This window comes from Phoenix dactylifera, unplaced genomic scaffold, assembly GCF_009389715.1.
Source record: "Phoenix dactylifera cultivar Barhee BC4 unplaced genomic scaffold, palm_55x_up_171113_PBpolish2nd_filt_p 000681F, whole genome shotgun sequence".
Taxonomy (NCBI): Eukaryota; Viridiplantae; Streptophyta; class Magnoliopsida; order Arecales; family Arecaceae; genus Phoenix; species Phoenix dactylifera.
Genome location: NW_024068066.1, coordinates 233,891 through 258,210, shown reverse-complemented (window position 1 = coordinate 258,210; position 24,320 = coordinate 233,891). Strand labels below are relative to the sequence as shown.

The following is a 24,320-nucleotide window of genomic DNA, read 5'->3' as shown; positions in this document are numbered from 1 at the left end:
ACTGGATTTTTGAGGGGGTGCATGTGCATAATGAGGGTGCGGAGGTGGAGGAGTTGGGTTATATACTTGTTGAGGTTGGTCATTCCTCCACCTGAAATTTGGATGGTTCTTCCATCCAGGGTTGTAAGTACCCGAAAAAGGATTATTGAAAGATTTTTGATAGGTATTCATAACATTGGCCTGATCGTGCAAGACTTCCTTGAATGCGGGTATTGTGGGGCAATCAGTGATGAGATGGCCAGGCATCTCGCAAATCCTACAACACTCGCTGTTATGTTCTACGGTCTTGACGGGTTCAATCCTTCTAAGTTCAATTTCCTCTACCTTCCTAGTAAGGGCTGCCATTTTAGCCTGAATATCATCCTGAGTATTAAGGTTGTAAAGGCCCCCGTGTGGAATGCTAATAGGCTTAGGCAAAGGTTTATTCACTCTATCCCCTGTATCCCATAATTGTGCAGTCTCTGCGAGAGAGTCTAAATAGTCCCATGCCTCATCGGGTTGCTTTTCCAAAAATAGACCATTGCACATAGTCTCTATAAATTGTTTCAACTGTGGAGACAACCCCTCGTAAAAGAAACTAATGGTTCTCCATGTTTCAAACCCATGATGAGGACAAGAGAGTAGCAAATCTTTAAATCTCTCCCAGCATTCATAAAATGTTTCATGGTCTTTTTGTTGGAAATTACTAATGTGCCTTTTCAAAAAATTAGTCCTTTGTGCGGGAAAGAACTTTTTTAAGAATTCTCTTTGCATATCATGCCATGTTCCTAACGATCTTGGTCTCAAGGAGTTCAGCCATGTTTTGGCTTTATCCTTCAAGGAAAAAGGAAACAAGGTTAATTTAAGGACATCTTCCGATACATTTGGCACTCTAAATGTGATGCTAATTTCCTCAAAATCCTTAAGGTGAAGATAAGGGTTCTCGGATTCCATTCCATGATACTTTGGCAGCAATTGAATTACTCCTGGTTTGATTTCAAAGTGTCCTACATTTTCAGGAATAATCATGCATGAAGGTTGACTAGTCCTAGTGGGATGTAAGTATTGTCGAAGTGTCATAACTGGGGGTCTACCTTCATTACCATGGTGACTTCCTACATCATCATCAGCCATCTCACCAGATCTGAGATTTTGCGAAAAAGTTTCAATAATGTGATCTAAGGAATTGTCAAAAGGTTGTCGACTCAGACGTCCAGTGTTGTCCCTATTCCAACCTAGCATACAAAATTTCAGAGTTTATTTATTTGTTTGTTTTTTTTTTGTTTTTTTTTTTTAATGATTACCCTTGATCTTTTCTTAAAGTTCTTATCAATTTTCAAGTAGCAACAAGGGTTAATGAGATATGATGATAATAAAATTCTGATTCTAAACAAAAAAATTAAACACAGAAAATTCAAAGCAGACAGCAGCAAAGTTTATAATAATTTAATGGTCGTAAAAGTATCAGAATATCAATCAGACCGTTCAGATGAAAGAAACATGTGTCCTACAGCAGCCGACGAAATTTGAGTGGAATCAGACGGTGGATTACTCAGATATCAGAGTTTGATGCAGACTGTGCAGGGAATAAAAAAAACAGCAATAAAGATTTTTTTTTTCTTTTGAAAGAAAAAGACTAAATACTAGGATACTGATTAAATCTAAAATTATACTAATAAATCAGCCGTTCCCCGGCAACGGCGCCAAAAACTTGACGCGTTCGCAAGAATGTTTTCGTGAAACTAATCTCCCAAGTATAGGAGAATCGTACAAGTAGTAAATCTCGGGAGTCCGAGGTCGAATCCTCGAGGAACGAAATTTATAGATTATTAGCATAATTTTTAGATTAATTAATTAAATAAATTTGTGGAATAAAATGATGTTTTGATTTTCAGAAATTAAATGCAGAGAATAATAAACACAATTCAATGAAATAAAAATGGTAGGGATCTGGAATCCCCCTTGATGATATTGCATCCAAGGAATAAACTCTATGGTTCTTGATTTAAGATTTAATGTAGGATAGATCTAATCATGGTATATGTTTCATGAACATATGAACTCAATTTCTAAGCATTCATCGTGCTTTCTACGTCTACGACGAATCAAATACCAAAGCAATCCATATATCAATAATCATAATCCATTAAAGATCTATCTACAAAATAACTACGCATGGATCAAGAACATATCAATAGATATAAATCATTGAAAGCAAAAGTTTAGAGTTTACTTCAAAGAGCAATACATCAAAGGTTCCTCCATCACCCTCCCTAGGACTTTAGCCACTCATTGAAAACTTTAATCCCCCTTTCATTTTCTTTCTTTCCTTTTTTTTTCTTTTTGGAAACAGGGCCTCCCCTGTTTCCTCTCTTTTTTCCAATGAGGGATGGCAGCCCCCCTGTTTTCGAATGGGAGCCCCCAAATAACCAGCTCCCTTCCCCCCCTTTCTCGCACGCGATGAAGACCAGCTGAGATGAATCCCTGATCCCACGGGATGCTCCCTCCGGAAGGATCGGACGCGTAAGGTGAGCGGTTGCATGCTGGGACGCGGTGCTTGAGATGCGGACACGTGGAAGAAGCTTCATGGCAAATCGCTGAGAAGAGGTGGACACAGATCCTGGGATGGCTGACGGGGACTGGATCGCGGGTTGATGAGCTGCATGCGGACGCTGGGACGCGTGGCTTTGGACTCGTGGAAGAAGCGCAACGGATGAATGGAAGCTTGGGAGGAATGCATCGCACGGACACGGGATGGGAGCTGGAGCTGGGACGCGTGAAGGATGCTTCACGGGTGATGAACCTGGATGGCTGAGCTTGATCGTTGGATGTGGCTGCACCTAGTCGGCTAATGCTCCTTCTAGTGTGCAATTGGGACTGACCCCATGTGGTTGACTAGTCACCTACTATGATGCATCTTTTTGAACCCAATGTGCATTTTAACTTTGATTTCCGATCACCTGCACCCTACAAAAATATAATATTAATACAGCACTTCTATCATTATGTGTTAGCAATAATACTAATTTAAGTGATGTGTAGATCGCACTTTTGTGCTCTCATCAGCCGAGGAAGCTTGGGCTCGCTGTCGACCTGGTGACGCTTCCCGAGATCGAGGGAGTTTGGGACTCTACGGTCGACACTCGGGGCATCCCGACCTTAGTCGAGGTATCGAGCACGCTGGGCTGGGGAGGCGGCATGGGTGGTGCCTCCGCACGCTGCAGACCTTGGACGGCAGCGGCCAAGGCTTAAACTTGTTGCACCAGGATGTCGAACTGTTCCGGCTGGACTTGGGGGGTTGGGTCCGCCGGAGGTCTTGGCGGTGAGTTTTGGACAGAGTGTCCGGACTTGGCGCAGGACGCCGGAAAGCATTGGAGGCTCCTTCACTTCTCAACTTCATGGACACAACTCGGGTCCTTCCTCTAGCGCCAACTGTTGCTGAAAATTGGACCCGTGGGCGGCCGTCGGCTGAGAAGGTGGAGCTCCGGCGAGGGTCGGTGGGTGGCGATCCGTCAGCGGGCGGCGTCCTCCGGGAGACCTGCAAAGAAGCCGGTGGCCGGGGTTTCCGGCGTCGGCCCTCCGATGCCTAAGTCAGAGGGGGCAAGAGAGGGAAAAAGATATATTTTTAGAGTTTCAGAGCCCAGCCCTTGATAAGGGTGAGGGGTTTTCCTTTTATAGAGGGCTTCAGGTGCACCTTGAGATGTGACAGGGCAGAGGAATTATCGTCATGATTGAACGCGATCGTGTGAATTAATGCGTCGCCGTAGGAGATCAGTCCGGAGCCTGAGTTGCCGTGGAGAGCTTGAGGTCCATGAATGGCATGCATTGATTGTTGGGTGAGCCGGAGGTCTGCGGAGGCTATGCGCATTAATTGTTGAGTAAGCCGGAGGTCTGCAGAGGCCATGCGCATTAATTGTTGAGTAAGCCGGAGGTCTGCAGAGGCCACATGCATTAATTGTTGAGTAAGCCGCTCAAGACATAGTCCCAGATCGGGCCGTAGGAGGATGTGACCACAGCGGGCAGTCGGTGAGGTCCGGCTTCCAGGATCGGATGCTTTCCGAGGTCGGGCAATTTCTAGGTCGGGCGCCTTCCAGGTCGGGCGCCTTTTTGGTCGGGCGCCTTCCAGGTCGGGCGACTCTTAGGTCGGGCGCCTCCGACCACGTGCTGACGGCCTGCTCACGTGCTTTGGGGCAATTTATTTTCCCCCAACAGCTTGATTTGGAGTCCAAGAAAAAAGTTGAGTTCACCCATCAAACTCATCTCGAACTCACTTTGCATGAGCTTAGCAAATTCTTCACATAAACTTTCATTAGTAGCACCAAATATAATGTTATCAACATATATTTGAACAATCAAGATATCAGCATTTTTCTTTTTAATAAACAAAGTTTTATCAACATTTTCTCTTAAAAAATTACTCTTTATTAAAAAGTTACTTAATCTATCATACCATGCTCTAGGAGCTTGCTTTAAGCCATAAATTGTTTTGTTCAATTTAAAAAGATGATCTGGAAGTTCATGATTTTCAAAGCTGGATGGTTGTTCTACATAAACTTCTTCAGTAATAAAACTATTTAGAAATGTACTTTTGACATCCATTTGAAATAATTTGAAGTCCATAAAGCATGCAAATACAAGTAATAGCCTAATAGCTTCAAGTCTAGCTACAGGTTCAAAAATTTCATCAAAATCAATTTCTTCTTCTTTATTATATCCTTTAGCAACTAATCTAGCTTTGTTTTTAATTACAATGCTTTCTTCATTTGATTTATTTATGAAAACCCATTTTGTTCCAATTATATAAATATTTTCAAGTATTTTAACTTAATTCTAAACATTGTTTTTTTCAAATTGATTTAATTCTTCTTGCATAGCCATTAACCAATTGTTATCTTTTCAGCTTCTTCAAAAAATTTTGGTTCTATTTGAGAGACAAATGCAAGATGATTACAAGCATCTCTAATTGAAGATCTAGTCCTAATGCCATGTGAAGGATCACCAATTATTAAGTCTCTAGGGTGATTGGGTGCATACCTCCATTCTTTTGGTAGACTAGTTTTACCTTTATGCATTTGATCATCTTCTTCCTGATTCTCATCATGTTCTGAATTTCAGATGCAGAGACATCCTTTAGGGTTAACTCTTTGATTTTCTTATTGAGTTCTCCTACATCATCATCGAGGTCTACATCCTTTCTTGAAGAAAGATAATTAGATTCATCAAAAGTAATATGTTTTAATTCTTCAACAACTAGAGTTCTCTTGTTGAATAGTCTATATGCTTTGCTTGATGAAGAATATCCAAGAAAAATAGCTTCATCTGATTTGGAATCAAACTTACCCAAGTTGTCTTTACCATTATTTAGAACAAAACATTTGCAACCAAAAACATGAAAAGATGAAAGATTTGGTTTCTTATTTTTCAAAAGCTCATAAAGGGTTTTTTTTAGAATTGATCTAACAGCAACTCTGTTAAAGACATGACGAGCTGTGTTTATAGCTTCAGCCCAAAAATATTTAGGCAAATTGCTTTCACATAGCATTGTCCTAGCCATTTCAGTAAGAGTTATGTTCTTTCTCTCCACAACTTTATTTTGCTATGGTGTTCTTAGTGTAGAAAAGTTATGATCAATATCATTTTCAGTGCAGAAATTTTCAAAATCATGATTTTCAAATTCAGTTCCATGATCACTTCTAATCTTGACAGTTTGCAATCTATGTTCATTTGAAATCTTTTTATACAGTTTTGTGAATGTTGAAAATGCTTCATTTTTGTGTGCCAAAAATAAAATTTATGTATATCTAGAAAAATCATCCACAATAACAAAACCATAAAGTTTTCCACCTAGGCTTGCAGTCCTAGTTGGTCCAAATAAATCCATGTGGAGAAGCTCTAAGGGTCTAGTTGTGGAAACAACATTCTTAGATTTGAAAGAAGTTCTGGTTTGTTTTCCTAATTGACATGCAGTGCAAATTCTATCTCTTTCAAAAGTCAATTTAGGCAAGCCAAAAACAAGTTCTTTTCGAATAAGCTTTGAAATTAAATCCATGCTTGCATAAGCTAATCTTCGATGCCATAACCAGCTAGTCTCACTAACTTTGGCATTCATAGCTACTAAATAATGCATGTTCTTAATGAGTATTTGATCTAAATCAACCAAATACACATTTCCATGTCTATGTCCAGTAAATATTATACCACTGTTATTGGTACTAGAAACTAAACACATAGATGATTCAAAAGTTACAATATATCCTTTATTACAGAATTGACTAATGTTTAGTAAATTATGTTTTAAACCATCTACTAATAAAACATTTTCAATAAAAATTGTTGGAGTGATCCGAATGTTACCACTACCAATAATCTTGCCTTTGCCATTATCACCAAAGGTAACTATTCCTTATCCTTTCTTTTTTAGGAACATGAATTGGGATTCATCCCTTGTCATGTGTCTAGAGCACCCACTGTCCAAATACCATCTTCTGTTTGATTCATGGGATGCTAGACACTCCTGCAGAACAGAATTTAGGCTTTCATCTTAGGTACCCAAGCTCTCTTGGATCCTTGCAGGTTAACAATAATACTTCCTTTTGGAAATCATATCTTCTTAATTGAAATATTACTTACAAGATTTTGGCTTTTAGGATTGCATGCAATGTATTTTGTTTCAGTTTATCTAACTTAAATAATGTAGATTTTGGTTGAACGTAAGAAAGCTTTACAAACATATTTTTCAGAGATTTCTATTTTCTCCATAGATTGTATCCTAATCCAGCTTTGTTAAAGACAGCTCTCTGACTTTCAAGAATTAGATTTAATTTTTCTAAGCTTTAAGTGAATTTGTCTACTATAGGTTTTAGTTTATCAACTTCTTTAGCTAACTTTTGATTTTCTTCATGCAGTTCCTTTTCATTTTTTAGAAGCAGAGCATTTTCCTTTTCCAAGGATTGATTATTAATTTTCAGCTCCTTATTCTTTAAGCTAAGCTTTTTACATTCAATCATAAGCTCAGAAAAAACATCTTGAAGTTCATCAAAAGTGAAATCATATTGAGTATTTGAGTATACCTCATTCTCATGTGCCATTAGACACAGATTTGCAGCTTCCTGTTGCTGTTGTTCATCTCCAGAGCTGGAATCGTCGCTGTCACTCCAAGTAGCCAGCATAGCTTTCTTCTTCAATCTTTTTGGAACCTTTTTTAACAAGGAACAATCAGTTTTGAAGTGTTATGGCTTTTAGCATTCATAGCAAACATGTTGCTCCTTGTTGTTTTTCTTGCTTTGCTCCCCCTTGAATTACAGGCCTTTTCTTGAAGTTTTCTCTTTTCTTTTTAAAAAACTTTCCGAACCTTCTTGTAATCAGGACCATTTTCTCACTGTTATCAGAATCAGAATCCTCGCTCTCATCTTCAAGTTGAGTGGACTTAAGAGCAATGGTTTTGCGCTTCTTCGGTTCATCTTCTTCAAGGTTCTGTCTTATTGAAAGCTCATGAGTCATTAAAAAACCCATTAGTTCTTTCAGTGAGAGAGAGTTAAGATCTTTGGCTTCTTGGATGGTAGTGACCTTTCCTTCCCATACTTTAGGAAGAGACCTAAGGATTTTTCGAACAAGATCACTGTTAGAATAAGATCTACCAAAGCTTTTCAAGCCGTTTATAATATCAGTGAATCTAGTAAACATTTCAGTTATAGAATCACTGTTTTCCATTTTAAATAGTTCATACTTATGCACAAGCATACTGATTTTAGATTCTTTGACCTGGTTAGTGCCTTCATAAGTAACTTCCAGCCTATCCCAGATTTCTTTAGCAGTCATGCAAATAGATATATGATTAAATTCATTTGCATCTAAAGAACAATAAAGAATATTCATGGCGTTTGCATTCAGCTAAGCCATGCTTTTATCATGGTCATCCCATTCAATTTCAGGTTTGAATAAGGTGATGCCATCAATAATCTTAGTTGGTGTGTGAGATCCATTGACAATAACAGTCCATAAATCATAGTCAAGTGCTTGAATGAAAATACGCATACGTGCTTTCCAATAAGTTTGTTCCATTAAAAAAAGGTAGTCTGTTAGTAGATTGCCCTTCGGCAATAGAAGATCCCAAAGAGGCTGCCATGACCTTTAACTCTTGATTGTTAGATCAATAAGTGGCAATGAGTACCAGGCTCTGATACCACTTGTTGTCTAGAGGTGCAGCCCAAAGGGGGGTGAATTGGGTCTTTTAAAAAATAATGAACTAAATGACTTATAAAACCACTAAAATACTTTTGCAAACTCAGAGATGTAGCCACGGAATTAAAGCAGCACAAATAATGCAAAAAGTAAGGTGATGAAAACAGTAAGAAGAATGCGGTAGAGAGAGAGAGAAGCCACACACAAACATAGAGATTTATAGTAGTTTGGTGCACTCTCAGCACCTACATTCACTCTTCAAGCCAAGCTTGAAACTTTACTATAATCTAGCAGATTATAGCCTGATTGTTTTTCGGACTCACAATCAGAAATCAAGTTGGTTTTCCCAAGCAACCAATCAAGAACCTATCACCGTTTGTTTTTTCGGGCTCACAAACAACCCAGTTGGTTTTTCCAGGCTCACAAACAACCCAATTGGTTTTCAGATAAACCAACCAAAAACTTTTTTCTTGTTGAATTCTTCCAATTCAGCAACTTCCAATTAAGACTTGGAAGTGCCTTTACAAGTTTCAGATGATGAAACTGTTATAGCAACAAGTAATCCAAATAAATGATTATTGTAACCAGAAAACTAAAGCTTCAGAAAATATAGAATGAATCAATAGAAGCAATGCTGAAGCCGATGAAGAGGTTGGCTGTTGATGAGAATTCCAATGCCTCACCAACTCTTCTTGATGCAATGGATGAGAAACTTTGACTGATTTCCTCACAGAAGCAAGTTTGTGAAGAATGCCGGTGAGGATGATGAACTTTTTGTTGTGGCTTTTTCATTCTCTTTTTTCTACTTCTTGTGGAAACTTCTTTTCTTGATTGAATATATCTCTCCCTTGTTATCTTTTCTTTCTGAGGTTCCCTTGAATTTATAGACAAGTTCTTCAGAGGGATTCAAATTTCTTTCTTGCCGTTCTGATAGGAATCTTTTCCGTTACAAAAAAGGACAAAATTTGTTACAAGGTTTTCGTTGTGGTGCCAGCTGTACAGGGGTCATCTCATGCAGTCCAAAGGTCGACTCATATTTATCCTGGGTCGGCACTTCAATATATTGATACGGCTCTTGCTGCTGTAACTTTATAGGGTCGACTCTTTAAACTTAAGGGTCGACTCATCTTCTTCAGGGGTTGCCTCTTCAAACAAAAGGGTCGACTCATCAAATAATCTTTCTGACCAATACGAGGGTCAACTCATCAATGTCGGGGGTCGACTCATTAGAAGCAAGGGTCGACTCATTAAACAATCTTTTTGACCAACGCTGAGACTGAGCTGGGGTCAACTCTTCAAACATAAGGGTCGACTCTTCAATGTCGGGAGTCGACTCATTAGAGGCAAGGGTCGACTCATTAAATCTTGTCTCAGGCGGTAAAAGTTCTTTGTTTAATTTGAACTATACAAGGATTGACTCATGTCTTGCAGGGGTCGACTCATTGACTGTGCCACTTGAAGAAAACATGCCAGAGTCGACTCAAACTTGTCCTTTTTGCTCAGGGATCGACTCAAGTGTCTCAGATAGAGTTCTTTAGACTTTTTCTTTGATCTTCATGGACTGGATTAAGGTCATTTTCCGTTTAGAATATATCAAATAAAGTGTTTATGAAGTGTTAAGGATAAAGATTTTGCGGTGCTTCATTTCTTCTGATTTTTCTTGACTTATAGATCTTCACAATCAAGCCAACATCATTAGAACATAACATCAACTCAAGTGTTTTATAATCATCAAAATTCATCCTTTAGGATTGACAGAAAGTTAGGCAAAGATTCTCTAAAAACTAAATCAATTGCATGTTGGATATCACGCATCAGAGAAAGTGCATCCGGAAGATCGTCAGGGACTACAGAATGAAACTCCTCTAGAATGGGAACTAATACAGGAGAATGCTCAATGTTGGACTCCACATTGATATCTTTAGCCACAAGTGCCAATACAGGTAACTAGCTCTCGATATCTTTCACTACCTCTTTCAAAGTAGTGATGTGAAGTGGTTTGGTTGTACTTAGGTCAATAGTTTTTCTTTGGAAATCATTCTGGACAAATTCTAATCGGTGGATTCGTCTTCAAAGTCTTCTACATAATCTTCTATATTTGGTTCATTGTCTTCTTCGATATATTCGGCCTCTTGGTTTCCAACTTTTGGTTCAGTAATCAGATAGATCTTAGTGGAACATTGGGATGCTATGTGGCCGAATTGTTGACACCTAGAACATTGGGTTTGGTTCCTAGGGATATGGGGAAGGACTATAGGTGGTGCGGCCAAACCGATTTCAGGCTGGGCTGCAATGGGGGTTGGCAGTTTAAGGGTCCTAAAGTTTCGCATGAACTCACGGACCTCTTGTTTGATTTCTTTTCTTTTAGCTCGTACGACAGCGAACTGATTTTTGAGAAATTTCAGAAGTTCGGAATCCATGGTAACTAAAGGGGTTTTAGATTGAGTGAAATGGTACTCCCTACCGCTACGGGTTAGCATGCAATGACAACACTAGATGATAATGTGAAATGCAATGTCACTAATGAAACCCTGATAAATATGATGCAGAACAACCTATCAATGCAACCTACTATGATTTTCGAGATCAGCAAGCTTTCACAAAGTAACTTAAAATTTAGATGTTGCTGATTTTTACTTCAGTTATTTTGGAGTTAAGGTATGAGATTAATCAAGTTAAGAAAATAGGTTGCAAACAAATTTTATGGTTGTTCGGATCCTAAAATAAATTGTTCGTTGACGTTGTGAAACATCCTATTGCTAGGGTGTGCTAATTTAATAAACAAAAGATTTAATGGTTAATAGGACGGGTTCGGAGGTAAGAGGTTCAATGTTCTACATTTGACAGAAATGTAAGTTTGCAAGAATGTGGCGATCATGCAAGAGAACTAGAACATAATTAAATGAACAAACTAGAAAAAGTAGAAACCTTGTTACCTGTCGGAAAGCAGATGACAGAGTCCTTCTTTCTTGAATTCTCAAACAATAAAAAAGATGATGGACGTAGCGCAGACGAATCAATGGGCTTATTGCTGAATTTGGACTGATGCACAGTTGAGATGGATGCCAAAGAGGGATGAATGGCTGAAGGATGAAGCCGTGGAGGAGGGGTGTTGCCTAGGCCGATGTGCTAATTTCCTGATAGGTGGTGGTTCCCAAAAAAAAAGGGAAACTGTAGAGAGAGGGGCCTAGTGGGCCTAAATGGGCGCCTGGGGTGCTGCAAGGGCCTGGGGTCGGCCCGTCTGGGCTTGGGGGCCTAGTGTCGATGGACGTGGAGCCTGATAAAACCCCCGTGGAGTCGGCCCATGGCTGTTTGAGGGGAAAAGAGGTTTAGGCCGGGAGGAGGGAAGGAAAGGGAGAGATGGGTGGGGTGGTGCGGTGGTTTTGATGCTGACCGATCGAGGGAAGGAAGAAAAGGAGGAGGGGGTGTCGGACGGCGAAGGAGGTGGGGAAGGCGGTGGAACTGGGGGTTTTGCATCCCCTAGGGCTCGGAGCTGGGCGGGTGGCTAGGTGGCGGAGCTTCATGGCGGCTCTGGGAGCGGCAAGGGGGAAGGTGGATGCGGTGAAGGCGGCGACGGGGAGGAGGGGCAGCGGCGGAGCTCGGGTGTCGATGGGAAGGCGAAGGTGGCAAGGCGAAGTGGCGCTACGGACGCGGCAAGCGGCGGCGGTGGCATCACGAATGAAGAAGAAGATGAACAGGTATGCTTTTTTTTTTCAACCCGACTAGATTCGCCTAGGGTTTTGAGGGGAAGGCTACCTGCCCCGTGGCGGTGGCCGAATTTTGCGGCGATGGAGAGGGGCGGTGGCATTCCTCCTTCGGCTCCGGCTACAGATGGCGGAAATAGGGATGCGGCCGATGGGCTTCCGTGGTGATGCGGCGGTCCCCAGTGGCGAACCAGCGGTGAGGCGGCACTGCGGAAGGAGGTGGTGACAGTGGTGGTGCTACCGCGACCGGTAGAGGGAAAAATGGAGTGGTGGCTGCGGGCGGGCGGAGGGGACGATGAACAGGTTCTTTCCTTTTTTTTTGTTGCTTCCCGCTCTGAGGCCTGATCCCCACGAGACGGCCATGGAGAAAGACTTTGGCGTTATGCTTCAGACGACGGGGGAAATCGGGACCCCTTCTCGGCTGAAGAAGAAGTCTGAGCCCTCATGTGAAAGCAATGCCATAGCAGCTAGAAAATTTTGAAACATGGCTCTGATAAGCTGGATCGGGACTTTGGCAGCAGAGGCAAAGTTGTGGCTCTGATACCAAGCTGATGGCGGACCACTGCAGGGAGGAGAGGGAAAGAGGAGAAAGAAGAGAAGGAGAAGAAGAAGAGAAGAAGAGAATAAAGGAGGCTAGGATTTTATTCAATCATTCAATTCCCTAATTCATGAGGGAGGTGGCCCTTATATAGGTCTTACATCATGAATGCACCAAGTCAAACAATTAACAACTAATCAAACTTGAACCTTTCAATTAATTGACTTAGCTAATTAATTAATTACATACCAAATTAAATCTTACTAACATTAAAGCATTAAACCAATTGATCACACCCAAAATTGGACCTTTATAATTAGGTCTTACATTAATCAATTGATCCAATCACTTAACTCAACAATCAAATTGACTCCAAATTAACAGAAACACAACCAAATCAACTCAAACGAAAGCAACTAATAAGGCAATAAAAGAAACATGACGCAGACTCGAATGAACCCGATCTGGGCCTGATTCAATCTAGTGGCTCAGGATCCTCTTGTAGCCATAATGTCATCCCCTGGTGCGGGCGTGAGCGAGTGGCTCTGATGGCTCGATCGTCTAAACGAATGGCTCTGATGTCCCTATCAGTTGCGAGGCAACCTTACCAATTGGTTATTTCAAATTTTTTTTTGGCAGCATTAAGGTAAAGGGTTCTTTTCTGGCAACATTAAGGTGAAAGGCTCAGCTCATTCTAGGATTTGGTGATCAACTCACAAGGAATCCACGTATTGACCATAGATGAGGTTTCTTGTGGATATCCATTGAAGGATGAGAATGGAGGTTCCCCATCCAATCTAGAAATTGAGTTATAAATGAATAAAGTGATATTGGAAGTAGTAATAAAATGTTTCATGGTCTTTTTGTTGGAAATTACTAATGTGCCTTTTCAAAAAATTAGTCCTTTGTGCGGAAAAGCACTTTTTTAAGAATTCTCTTTGCATATCATGCCATGTTCCTAACGATCTTGGTCTCAAGGAGTTCAGCCATGTTTTGGCTTTATCCTTCAAGGAAAAAGGAAACAAGGTTAATTTAAGGACATCTTCCGATACATTTGGCACTCTAAATGTGATGCTAATTTCCTCAAAATCCTTAAGGTGAAGATAAGGGTTCTCGGATTCCATTCCATGATACTTTGGCAGCAATTGAATTACTCCTGGTTTGATTTCAAAGTGTCCTACATTTTCAGAAATAATCATGCATGAAGGTTGACTAGTCCTAGTGGGATGTAAGTATTGTCGAAGTGTCATAACTGGGGGTCTACCTTCATTACCATGGTGACTTCCTACATCATCATCAGCCATCTCACCAGATCTGAGATTTTGCGAAAAAGTTTCAATAATGTGATCTAAGGAATTGTCAAAAGGTTGTCGACTCAGACGTCCAGTGTTGTCCCTATTCCAACCTATCATACAAAATTTCAGAGTTTATTTATTTGTTTGTTTTTTTTTTTTAATGATTACCCTTGATCTTTTCTTAAAGTTCTTATCAATTTTCAAGTAGCAACAAGGGTTAATGAGATATGATGATAATAAAATTCTGATTCTAAACAAAAAAATTAAACACAGAAAATTTAAAGCAGACAGCAGCAAAGTTTATATTAATTTAATGGTCGTAAAAGTATCAGAATATCAATCAGACCGTTCAGATGAAAGAAACATGTGTCCTACAGCAGCCGACGAAATTTGAGTGCAATCAGACGGTGGATTACTCAGATATCAGAGTTTGATGCAGACTGTGCAGGGAATAAAAAAAACAGCAATAAAGATTTTTTTTTTCTTTTGAAAGAAAAAGACTAAATACTAGGATACTGATTAAATCTAAAATTATACTAATAAATCAGCCGTTCCCCGGCAACGGCGCCAAAAACTTGACACGTTCGCAAGAATGTTTTCGTGAAACTAATCTCCCAAGTATAGGAGAATCGTACAAGTAGTAAATCTCGGGAGTCCGAGGTCGAATCCTCGGGAAACGAAATTTATAGATTATTAGCGTAATTTTTAGATTAATTAATTAAATAAATTTGTGGAATAAAATGATGTTTTGATTTTCAGAAATTAAATGCAGAGAATAATAAACACAATTCAATGAAATAAAAATGGTAGGGATCTGGAATTCCCCTTGATGATATTGCATCCAAGGAATAAACTCTATGGTTCTTGATTTAAGATTTAATGTAGGATAGATCTAATCATGGTATATGTTTCATGAACATATGAACTCAATTTCTAAGCATTCATCGTGCTTTCTACGTCTACGACGAATCAAATACCAAAGCAATCCATATATCAATAATCATAATCCATTAAAGATCTATCTACAAAATAACTACGCATGGATCAAGAACATATCAATAGATATAAATCATTGAAAGCAAAAGTTTAGAGTTTACTTCAAAGAGCAATACATCAAAGGTTCCTCCATCACCCTCCCTAGGACTTTAGCCACTCATTGAAAACTTTAATCCCCCTTTCATTTTCTTTCTTTCCTTTTTTTTTTTTCTTTTTGGAAACAGGGCCTCCCCTGTTTCCTCTCTTTTTTCCAATGAGGGATGGCAGCCCCCCTGTTTTCGAATGGGAGCCCCCAAATAACCCGCTCCCTTCCCCCCCTTTCTCGCACGCGATGAAGACCAACTGAGATGAATCCCTGATCCCACGGGATGCTCCCTCCGGAAGGATCGGACGCGTAAGGTGAGCGGTTGCATGCTGGGACGCGGTGCTTGAGATGCGGACATGTGGAAGAAGCTTCATGGCAAATCGCTGAGAAGAGGTGGACACAGATCCTGGGATGGCTGACGGGGACTGGATCGCGGGTTGATGAGCTGCATGCGGACGCTGGGACGCGTGGCTTTGGACTTGTGGAAGAAGCGCAACGGATGAATGGAAGCTTGGGAGGAATGCATCGCACGGACACGGGATGGGAGCTGGAGCTGGGACGCGTGAAGGATGCTTCACGGGTGATGAACCTGGATGGCTGAGCTTGATCGTTGGATGTGGCTGCACCTAGTCGGCTAATGCTCCTTCTAGTGTGCAACTGGGACTGACCCCATGTGGTTGACTAGTCACCTACTATGATGCATCTTTTTGAACCCAATGTGCATTTTAACTTTGATTTCCGATCACCTGCACCCTACAAAAATATAATATTAATACAACACTTCTATCATTATGTGTTAGCAATAATACTAATTTAAGTGATGTGTAGATCGCACTTTTGTGCTCTCATCAGCCGAGGAAGCTTGGGCTCGCTGTCGACCTGGTGACGCTTCCCGAGATCGAGGGAGTTTGGGACTCTACGATCGACACTCGGGGCATCCCGACCTTAGTCGAGGTATCGAGCACGCTGGGCTGGGGAGGCGGCATGGGTGGTGCCTCCGCACGCTGTAGACCTTGGACGGCAGCGGCCAAGGCTTGAACTTGTTGCACCAGGATGTCGAACTGTTCCGGCTGGACTTGGGGGGTTGGGTCCGCCGGAGGTCTTGGCGGTGAGTTTTGGACAGAGTGTCCGGACTTGGCGCAGGACGCCGGGAAGCATTGGAGGCTCCTTTACTTCTCAACTTCATGGACACAACTCGGGTCCTTCCTCTAGCGCCAACTGTTGCTGAAAATTGGACCCGGGGGCGGCCGTCGGCTGAGAAGGTGGAGCTTCGGCGAGGGTCGGTGGGTGGCGATCCGTCAGCGGGCGGCGTCCTCCGGGGGACCTGCAAAGAAGCCCGTGGCCGGGGTTTCCGGCGTCGGCCCTCCGATGCCTAAGTCAGAAGGGGCAAGAGAGGGAAAAAGATATATTTTTAGAGTTTCAGAGCCCAGCCCTTGATAAGGGTGAGGGTTTTTCCTTTTATAGAGGGCTTCAGGTGCACCTTGAGATGTGACAGGGCAGAGGAATTATCGTCATAATTGAACGCGATCGTGTGAATTAATGCATCGCCGTAGGAGATCAGTCCGGAGCCTGAGTTGCCGTGGAGAGCTTGAGGTCCATGAATGGCATGCATTGATTGTTGGGTGAGCCGGAGGTCTGCGGAGGCTATGCGCATTAATTGTTGAGTAAGCCGGAGGTCTGCAGAGGCCATGCGCATTAATTGTTGAGTAAGCCGGAGGTCTGCAGAGGCCACATGCATTAATTGTTGAGTAAGCCGCTCAAGACATAGTCCCAGATCGGGCCGTAGGAGGATGTGACCACAGCGGGCAGTCGGTGAGGTCCGGCTTCCAGGATCGGATGCTTTCCGAGGTCGGGCAATTTCTAGGTCGGGCGCCTTCCAGGTCGGGCGCCTTTTTGGTCGGGCGCCTTCCAGGTCGGGCGCCCTCTAGGTCGGGCGACTCTTAGGTCGGGCGCCTCCGACCACGTGCCGACGGCCTGCTCACGTGCTTTGGGGCAATTTATTTTCCCCCAACAGCTTGATTTGGAGTCCAAGGAAAAAGTTGAGTTCACCCATCAAACTCATCTCGAACTCACTTTGCATGAGCTTAGCAAATTCTTCACATAAACTTTCATTAGTAGCACCAAATATAATGTTATCAACATATATTTGAACAATCAAGATATCAGCATTTTTCTTTTTAATAAACAAAGTTTTATCAACATTTTCTCTTAAAAAATTACTCTTTATTAAAAAGTTACTTAATCTATCATACCATGCTCTAGGAGCTTGCTTTAAGCCATAAATTGTTTTGTTCAATTTTAAAAGATGATCTGGAAGTTCATGATTTTCAAAGCTGGATGGTTGTTCTACATAAACTTCTTCAGTAATAAAACTATTTAGAAATGTACTTTTGACATCCATTTGAAATAATTTGAAGTCCATAAAGCATGCAAATACAAGTAATAGCCTAATAGCTTCAAGTCTAGCTACAGGTACAAAAATTTCATCAAAATCAATTTCTTCTTCTTTATAATATCCTTTAGCAACTAATCTAGCTTTGTTTTTAATTACAATGCCTTCTTCATTTGATTTATTTATGAAAACCCATTTTGTTCCAATTATATAAATGTTTTCAAGTATTTTAACTTAATTCTAAACATTGTTTTTTTCAAATTGATTTAATTCTTCTTGCATAGCCATTAACCAATTGTTATCTTTTCAGCTTCTTCAAAAAATTTTGGTTCTATTTGAGAGACAAATGCAAGATGATTACAAGCATCTCTAATTGAAGATCTAGTCCTAATGCCATGTGAAGGATCACCAATTATTAAGTCTCTAGGGTGATTGGGTGCATACCTCCATTCTTTTGGTAGACTAGTTTTACCTTTATGCATTTGATCATCTTCTTCCTGATTCTCATCATGTTCTGAATTTCAGATGCAGAGACATCCTTTAGGGTTAACTCTTTGATTTTCTTATTGAGTTCTCCTACATCATCATCGAGGTCTACATCCTTTCTTGAAGAAAGATAATTAGATTCATCAAAAGTAATATGTTTTAATTCTTCAACAACTAGAGTTCTCTTGTTGAATAGTCTATATGCTTTGCTTGATGAAGAATATCCAAGAAAAATAGCTTCATCTGATTTGGAATCAAACTTACCCAAGTTGTCTTTACCATTATTTAGAACAAAACATTTGCAACCAAAAACATGAAAAGATGAAAGATTTGGTTTCTTATTTTTCAAAAGCTCATAAAGGGTTTTTTTTAGAATTGATCTAACAGCAACTCTGTTAAAGACATGACGAGCTGTGTTTATAGCTTCAGCCCAAAAATATTTAGGCAAATTGCTTTCACATAGCATTGTCCTAGCCATTTCAGTAAGAGTTATGTTCTTTCTCTCCACAACTTTATTTTGCTATGGTGTTCTTAGTGTAGAAAAGTTATGATCAATATCATTTTCAGTGCAGAAATTTTCAAAGTCATGATTTTCAAATTCAGTTCCATGATCACTTCTAATCTTGACAGTTTGCAATCTATGTTCATTTGAAATCTTTTTATACAGTTTTGTGAATGTTGAAAATGCTTCATTTTTGTGTGCCAAAAATAAAATTCATGTATATCTAGAAAAATCATCCACAATAACAAAACCATGAAGTTTTCCACCTAGGCTTGCAGTCCTAGTTGGTCCAAATAAATCCATGTGGAGAAGCTCTAAGGGTCTAGTTGTGGAAACAACATTCTTAGATTTGAAAGAAGTTCTGGTTTGTTTTCCTAATTGACATGCAGTGGAAATTCTATCTCTTTCAAAAGTCAATTTAGGCAAGCCAAAAACAAGTTCTTTTCGAATAAGCTTTGAAATTAAATCCATGCTTGCATAAGCTAATCTTCGATGCCATAACCAGCTAGTCTCACTAACTTTGGCATTCATAGCTACTAAATAATGCATGTTCTTAATGAGTATTTGATCTAAATCAACCAAATACACATTTCCATGTCTATGTCCAGTAAATATTATACCACTGTTATTGGTACTAGAAACTAAACACATAGATGATTCAAAAGTTACAATATATCCTTTATTACAGAATTGACTAATGTTTAGTAAATTATGTTTTAAGCCATCTACTAATAAAACATTTTCAATAAAAATTGTTGGAGTGATCCGAATGTTACCACTACCAATAATCTTGCCTTTGCCATTATCACCAAAGGTAACTATTCCTTATCCTTTCTTTTTTAGGAACATGAATTGGGATTTGTTGGGGGAAAAACCCAAGTCATACCGCCTCGAAGGCGCTCGACCGAAGAGTGCCGACCAGAAAGGCGCTCGACCGAAGGGCACCGACCAAAAGGGTGCTCGGCTAGAGAGCGCCGATCAGAAAAGGCCCAACCGAAGCACCAAGTAGGGACGCTCGGCTAGAAAAAGCCGACCAGAGGACGCCGACCAGGAAAGCGCTCGACTAGAGGGCGCCGACCAGAGAGACAACAGAGCGCCAAATAGAGGCGCTCGGCTAGAAGGTGCTCGCCCGAAGGGCGCCAACCAGAGATACTAATTAGAAGCGACCCCACCACAGGGCGCCCCGCTGGGCGACCAGCTCGGCTCGGCACCCCTGCCGAACCGATGCCTTAACCAATACTCATCCCCGCCTAACCTTTTAAAGGATCTGACGGCTACATACGCAACTCCACTACAACCTGCCACCATCTCTGAATATAAGCAAGCACATGTCACTTGAACTAAAGAGATAGTTTTATTAACTAAGATGGCTCAAGGACAAGCATGTGAGGCAATAGGAAGATTCATCAAGGTCAAATTAATTTCTTGTTTTCAGAATCAATTTAGCTTAGATTCTATTTGCTTAAGATAATTATCAATAAGACATGCTAGCTAAGTTTTAATCAAATTATCTTAAACAGTTGTTTCTATCAAAATTCAGATTATGATTCATTTGTTATCAATAAAATATAATTCATTAGAATTAGATTGAAATTTTGCACAAGGACACATAATGAGCATACAATTTAGTCTACTAGCTGTATGATAAAATAATTATTCTATCATGCTTCAATACAGCTTTAAAACAATAGATCTACCTTGCTCATCCTTTTCAAATTCTACAAGATGGGGTCATAGACATACCTTCTTCATGCCAATCTTTTATAAGAGTTTTCTTGTGAACTAACTTTGGCCAATGAAGATCCCCTTTCTTGTTTGTCTTAATTTGGAGTTCGAGAGAAAATGTTAATTCATTCATTATACATATTTCAAACTCACCTTGCATGAGCTTAGTAAAATCTTCATATAAATCTTTATTAGTAGAACCAAAAATGATGTCATCAATGTATACTTTGAGCAAATAAGATATCACAAATTCTTCTTTTTGATGCATAGATTTATCACTATTGCTTTCTATCAAAAAGGTTACTCAAGCTTTTATATCATGCTTTTGGTGTTTGTTCCAAATCACATATTGCTTTATCATATTTGTAATGAGTGTTTTCAAATAAGGTGGTTATTTTACATAGATCTTCTTTAATGAAATAACCACATAGGAGTGCATTCTACACATTCATTTGACAGAATATAAAGCTCATAAAGCAAGCAAATGATAATGGTGATCTTTACTTCTAATCATGCAAGAATTTCATCAAGATCTATTTCATCTTTTCTTGATTGAATCTTTTAGTAGTCACCAATTTTTCTTCATTAAGTACATTTCTGAAAAACTCAATTTGGTTCTAATTATTAACAAGTTTTCGGATTTTATCAGCAAGATTTCAAATTCTATCTCTTTCAAAAATGATTTAATTTAACTTGACCAATTATAATCTTGTTCATTCTTCTTAAGGTGTTTTAGTTTCAGATTGTTATATGTAAGCAAAAAAATTAACCATATACATATATAATCTGATTTTAGTGACTTGATGAAAGATCATTAGTCTCATAAAGAATAAAATGAATTGATATTTCTACAACTAGGATCTTTTCATTGAATATTCTATATGCATTGTTTGATGAATGATACCCAAAGATAGGAGTATCTTTATCAGATTTGGCATTATTTTCATAAGAACATATCAAGCATAACATGTACGACTGAAAAATATGAAAGATATGCAATAGTTCGTTTTCTATTTTTCAGAAGATCAAAAGGAGTTTTCATCAAAAATAGATTTAATAGAAACCATATGTATGACAAGCAGTGATGATAGTTTTTTAAAAAAAATGACTATCATACAACATTGTCTTTTTCATTTCTTCAAGGATTCTATTAACCCTATTTTACTTATGGTGTCCTTGGTGCAGAAACAATTGTATTCAATATTATTTTCTGTGCAAACCTCATCAGAAATTTGGTTTTCAACACTGTGCCATGATACTCTTTATCTTCACAGTTTGGAAACCTTTTTCATTTGAAACACTTTTACAAGATTTAGCAAATATAGAAAATACTTCAATTTTATTTGCCAAGAACAAATCCAATATAAGCTTTTGAAAACTTAGTGATGGAAACATCTTTAGATTTAGAAATTGATTCTTGTTTGTTTCATGCATAGCAAACTTTGACCTTGTAGAAGATAATCTAAGTAAACCAATGATAAGGTCTTTTGAAATTAGGTCCATACTAGCATAAGTTAATTTTATATGCCAAAAAAATCTTTGATCTTAGTATTTATAATGCATATTTTTTTAAAAGCATATCAAGTACATATTTTTATGTCTATGATCAATAAAAGATAATGCCATGGATAAGAACTCTCAATCAAGCATATAGAAAATTCATAGAGTTATTCTGGGAGAATTGATTTACCAAATTATCCATCTATAAGTAAAGCATAATATAGAAAGATGGAGTGATTTGGATATATTTTCTTTTCATACCAAAAATATCACTTATATCACAAAAAAAATGATTAATACTTGCAAGTTATGTTTTAATCAATTAATAAAACAATTTCAGTATGAGAGGATGCAAGAATTACTAATTTCATTATTTCTTCCATTTTAGTCACTCTTCTTAATTACATTTTAAGTTTCAATCTTTAACACGTGTCTAGAGCACTCATTGTCCGGATAACATCTTTCATTGGAACCTTGGGTAGCTAGATACACCTGCTGAAAAAAATAATTAGATTTTCAACTTAGGAACCCAAGCTCTTTTGGGTTCTTGCAGGTTAGCTATAATTATTCCTTTTGGAATCCATATTTGTTTAATATTAATAGCTTTACCATTTAATTTATGTGTATTAGAACTATAGGTAAAGTTATTATGCCCATTCTTTTCATATTTGAAATAAGTTATCTTATTTGATGGTTTGCTTGGTGAATTGATAATCTTTTTTTCCAGGAATTTATTGTTAAGCAAGGGAGTCAAGCAAAATTTGGATTTATCAAAAACAGCATGTTGATTTTCAAACATCATTTTTAATCTTTCTGAACTTACAGTGAATTTGTTAATAAGAGATTTTAGTTGGTCAACTTCTTCCCTTAAGTTTTGGTTTGCTTTAATTAAGCTATGATTTTTTTGAATCAATTCTTCTGAATTTAACCTTAAGCATTCATTTTCAGAATTTAGGTTATCTTGTATTTCAGCAATAAAATTTCTTTCTTTTGAAATTTTCAGATTTAGCTTTTTAAGATTTTTATTTTTTATAGCTAATTTTCTACATTCACCATACAAATCATGAAAAGCATTTAATAGTTCATCATAAGAATATTCTTCATGAAATTCATTTGGTGTAAGATTAGATTCAGATTTTACCTTATCTTCTTGTGCCATAAAGCACAAGTTAGTTACCTCTTGTAGTTCTTTGGAGCTAATATCATCATTGTTGCTCCTAACTTTTATTTTCTTACTTGACTCTTCCTTGGTCAAGGCTTTCTTGCTTTTTATTTCTTTCTTCCTTTCTTCTTGCTTCCTCTTCTTCTTTGTCTTTAGGAAGCTTTTGAATTTTTCGATGTTTGGGAATGGATCCTTGTTTTCATCACCGAAATCTTTATTTGTTGTTCTTTCTTCCTGATTAGGCGATTCAACATATTTTTCTGCAGTCTCACTGTTAGTATGTAATTGAAGCACATGTGAGCTAATCTGAAATTTATCATAAATATTTTTTAAAATATCCTAGATTTCTTTAGCAGATAAGCATGCAGAAATCTTATTAAATATAGTTTCATGGATAGCACAATATAGTATGTTTATAGCATTAGCATTCAATTATGCTAAGTCTTTCATTAACAGCTTGAGAGAGTGTGTGAAGGACATTTATTATGATATTCCATAAATCATAGTTTTGAGATTGAATGAAAATGCGCATGCGTGCTTTCCAATGTGTGTAGTTTATGCCATTAAATAGTGGAGGTCTATTAATTAATTGTCCCTCTCCTAGAAAACTATCTATTTGAGTTGTCATGATCTTTGGCTCTTGATCGTAAGATCAACAATTAACCTTAGAGCACCTGCTCTGATACCACTTGTTGCCCAATAGATACAACCCAAGAGGGGGGGTGAATTGGGTCTTTTAAGATTTTTCAACTACTTCTAAACTTTTCAATTAATTAAGCTAAGTTGTATAGATGCACAGTGAAATTTAAACTTAGCAACAATTTGATTCTAATATGATCAAAATTAAAACTATTAAGCAGCGGACTCAATAAACAATTAGTCTAGATTTTCCCAAGCAAGCATTTCAATACAATGAATCTTAATGCAGTTTTATTAAATGAAACTTGATTAAACAATTTGAATATATTTGCAACTAAGGGATGCGCGGATAAGAGTTAAGCAAGCAATTCAATCAGATATTTATCTAAGTAAGTAAGTGAGGTAATTAAACAATGAAAGAAAGCATCAAAAACACAACAAACATATAGTGGTTCGGTGCACCCCAGTACCTACATCCACTCCCCAAGACCTCTTGAAAATTTCATTATAATCCCTCAGATTACAGCCGATTGTTTTACAAGCTCACAACCTAAATTGTTGTTTTCACGAGATCACAACGAACTCGGTCGGTTTTCACAGGCTCACCGATTAGAACCACTCGATTGTTTTTCCGGGTTCACAATCAAACTCAGTTGGTTTTCCCCGGTTCACCAACCACAACCTTACACCGTTGGTTTTTCCTTTGGCTCACCAACAAACCTTAACCCCTTAATTCAATCCCTTGATTGAATCAAGTTACAAGATATTAGAACAAGAGTTTAAAACAAATACAAGCTTCTTAAACAAGCAGATATAACAATGTAAACAAATAGAGTAAAGAGAAGAAGCCCTCAAACAAGTTTTGTAGATGAAGGAACTCGGCTTCTTCTTTACTTGATCCTCTTCTGATTTTGCACGAGGTAGAGGATCACTGAGGCAGCACACAGTTGGAGAGGAAGCCTTGGGATTCACTCAGATGCTCTTCTTCTCTCTCTTTTGCTTTGAATGGCCCTTTTGTACTTTTGAGAGGTTTCTCTTGAAATCTTTTTGAAATCTCTTCCCTATGTGTTCTCTCTCACTCCCTTTTCTTCTTCCCTAGCTCTTCCCTTAATTTTATAGCTTTGGATGGCGTGGGA

General features: G+C 38.8%; 1 pseudogene; it reads left to right on the top strand.

Moving 5' to 3' along the window:
• The first annotated feature begins 598 nt into the window (after positions 1 to 598).
• LOC120106908 lies at positions 599 to 696 on the top strand (annotated as a pseudogene).
• The last annotated feature ends 23,624 nt before the right edge of the window (positions 697 to 24,320 follow it).